The following is a 3,733-nucleotide window of genomic DNA, read 5'->3' as shown; positions in this document are numbered from 1 at the left end:
ATAAATAGATCGACAGTACCGTTGCCGCTATGTAACGACTGAGAGAAGCACAAGTTTTGTGGCGCCACCTAACAACAATTACGTAACACCCTAACTACAAAAAAAAAAAAAAACAATTTATGACGTCATAATGACGACAATTTGGCGCGTAGTTTGAATGTTTTTTTTTTTTTTTTTCTAAGCAAGATTGAAGGCTAACGGTGACGAAGACGGAACGGCTGGTACTCAGCCAAGTCGACAAAGGCTGTCACGCCGTAACTTGAGCCAATTTAACTAGACAGGAATTTTAACTGCCAACTCGTGACGGTGTTGAACGTCCTGCTCACGTCGCCCTGTTGTCCAACTCGCTAATTGGTCCAATGTCGACAGACATGTTGGCCGACCTTGGTCCAAACTAGATCATCAAGACTGGGCTGAGGTTGGGATTGGTTATTCGCCTTGCATCGGCCGACCTTCGGCAGCCGACATATGGCCAAACCCAGTGGCCAGCCTTGCAGGCACTGAACACCCAACGAAATTAAAATGTTGCCCGACTAGTCAACATTTGAAACTATTCTGGCAACGTTTGCTTTGCTTGGGTAGACTGCCTGCAATGTAAGCCTCCGGCTATATGCTGTATAAGCAGTTGCACAAAGCTAGATATGTAAGCTCCGCGTCGTAGCTTACTACAAAAATGCAGGCAATGGGAAAGCATGGAAATTGTTTCAGGGAAAGCTTTGAGTAATTATAGAAATAGTGGGTTCAAAATAAAATATTTTCAGGCGCAAACTCTTTACCGCGGTGGGCACACTATGCTGCAGAACTCCTCTTATTATCCGAATAATTGACTAAATCCACTAATTAACTTTTTAAAACAACGCACTTGGGTGGTTATCCTCAATGAGGAGTTTGAAACCATAAAAAAGCGATGCCATATCAGTTTTTACTGCAAATAAGAACTTATTTTCTAAGGTCCTGCAGCGCAAGAAAATCCGACACTTTTCCCGTGTACTTTCCGTGTAAGTACACCCGGGGGAGGGGGGGGGGGGGGGTGTACTTGATTGTTCTAATGTTTTACACTAAATTGGTTACGTCCGTGGCCGCTAAGCGTTTGTTCTTAATTATTTTTGGGGTTTGAACTCTCTATATTTAGGAATTTACTTAACAGCAAACAAATGGAATGCTTAGAAAGACCTCATGCCAAAAAGAAAAAAATTCGTTTTGTAGATATAAGTCTACCCGCACAAAATTCATTGAGCACGTGAGATACGCCAAACTAAGAAAGATAGAACCAATAACACCTCTACACGAACTTTCTCCTGTTGACTAACGAACTCCATAAACTGCTAATCCATTACAGACATATGCACTGTCTTTTTTAGTCACTGCATGCCATTGCCTACCCTCAAAACCTTCTTGTGGAGCAACCCAGAAGTCCCTCCCCTTATCCAACAAAAGTGTTAATACCTAAATTTCCACCGCATAAATATAGTGCAGAAACAAACTAAAGCATTAATATATTCATTGCACATTACAAATAAAAGTTTTCTGAGGTACTCTTGGCAATGGTAACTCTCGCTTACTTGAGCTGCTGGAACCAAATAATCTTCCAGTGGAAGCCACCACTGTCTGGATCATATGTTGTATTTTATGTATGCCTTTATCCCAGGCTGCATTGACGTACGACGGACGTCTTTTTCCGGAGGTTCGGACGTCCGACGGAAATCCGTTTATGTTCGACATACGTACGGCGAACATCCGTCGGTCTATCGTTTGTGACCCCGGATCATGTCCCACGGACGTCCGCCGGAGGCCCGAAAGCGGATATTCTGACGTTTCCCGGAACTTGCTCGAGGTCCCCCTTGATGTAAAAATTTGCCAATAACATTAGTGTAAAGCTCAGCAAGCACGTGGCGGAAATTAGTTGTAAAAGATAAACAGACAATAGAATATGCAACAGGTGCTTAAGCTTCCTGTTGTCTACTTTACTTTCATTAACACAACAGAGCACTGAACAGGAGTGCGCTCGAAAACTTATATAAGCGCAACAGAGACAACACAACAGGCAAGAAAGACAGGACAGGGTACAAGTAAAATTTCCATCCAAGAGGCACATATTCTATCTGAGCTTTACACAAACGCACCGTATCTGAAAATATGCAAAGTGCGTAAGCACACGAGCATTCATGGTTGTAAAAACAGCATTTTCGATTCTTTTTAGGCTTTATTGTAAAAACTGCATAAACAGTCTATACTAAAAAAATATACTTCATGCAAAAATAGACAGAATGGCATAGTAAAAAGCGGGCCAACTGGAGTACTAAGAATCTACTTGAATTATTTTTTAAAATATCCTTGGCCGTGACAGCTGTTCGGTTGGGGAGGTGGAGGAAGAAAATGTATTTACTGAAGCCTAATATTTGGGAACTGGTGAGAGTCCTCTTCGGACTACCTGTCCAGGCCAGGATGCTGGGAGTCGCTATACTATCCTGAGCACTCGCTCAATGAGCCGTTGCTGATCTTGCAGGTCTAAGCTGGAGAAAGCAGGCTGGACTCCTCCTGCAAAAGAAGGGAGAGTAAAATTCAAGTTATCTGTGCTGAACTTTGATTAGATCTCAGGGCAACTGTCAGTTTCCCTCAATTGCTTTTTCCAGATGGCGCTGTACGTGTGCATCTCCATTCAGAAAGGTCATATAAATAACTGCAGCAAACCCCATGCAGAATACCAAAGATACATGCACAGTTTGACCAGGACCTAGCATTCAGTAGTTTAATGTTGTTTTATGTCGTCTTTTTCAACATATGCCACTCTGACCAAACATAGCATGTTATGTTTGCTAGCTGCTATGAGACCTCAGCAATGGCCAAGACATGGAATGCATATGCAGAGGAACTAAGCATAAATGATGCTATATATTAACATAAAGCACAGACACAGCATTGCAGTATTAAAAGGGCATGCATTGGTGGCAAAAACCTTCATTTGAAATGACTTAACAGGCAAATTTTTAAAGTCATTGGTATGGCGATAAAAGGAAGTGGTCAATAATAACATTTTAAATTTGTCACCTTTTTATTCCCTAAACTGCACAACGTTTTGCTATTCACATATTTTTCATTTCAGTACAATACATGTATACTTTTCTTGCATACATCTGAGTCATGAGTTGCGACCTTACATTCGCGACTATTTGTTGTTTTATTCACCTTTGAAATCTACCGCTCCACGTCTGACGTCACCGCCTTTTCAACGGATCCTGCTTTTCTCGACACGCGGCCAGAACCTCCGTTGAACAGGAGCTATCACATTAATAATTAATTAATGTCACGATTAGGAAATTTATAATTACTCAAGGTAAAATTGCACACAATCAAATTAGCTCGTTTTGTGCCCGCAATTCTTTTTTTTTTTTTTTTTTTTAACCTTTAGCCGCCTTGGAGGAGCATGAAGAGTTCAAAAACCTGCACACACACGCGTACGTTTGCAGACGCACCAGCGCGGCTGAATGGGAGGTGCTAAGAGGACTGCAGCCCAGGACCTCATCTTCGAGAACAAGAGATGAGGACCCATTTTTTTTTAAACGCCGGCAAATTTAGCCTGAAAGCTCAAGCGCGTGACTTGAGCTAGCAGCACATATTTAACAGCTAGACACGATGCACCGCAAACGGCCGTGAGCCGGCAAGTAGCAGACGACGCGGCCAGTTCCGAAACAGAAACAATCTGTTTCTCGCATTTACCTACTGAAACGCGTTA

The sequence above is a fragment of the Amblyomma maculatum genome, chromosome 9, assembly GCF_055883805.1.
Source record: "Amblyomma maculatum isolate TAMU_Amacu chromosome 9, ASM5588380v1, whole genome shotgun sequence".
NCBI lineage: Eukaryota > Metazoa > Arthropoda > Arachnida > Ixodida > Ixodidae > Amblyomma > Amblyomma maculatum.
This window is presented reverse-complemented; position numbering follows the sequence as displayed.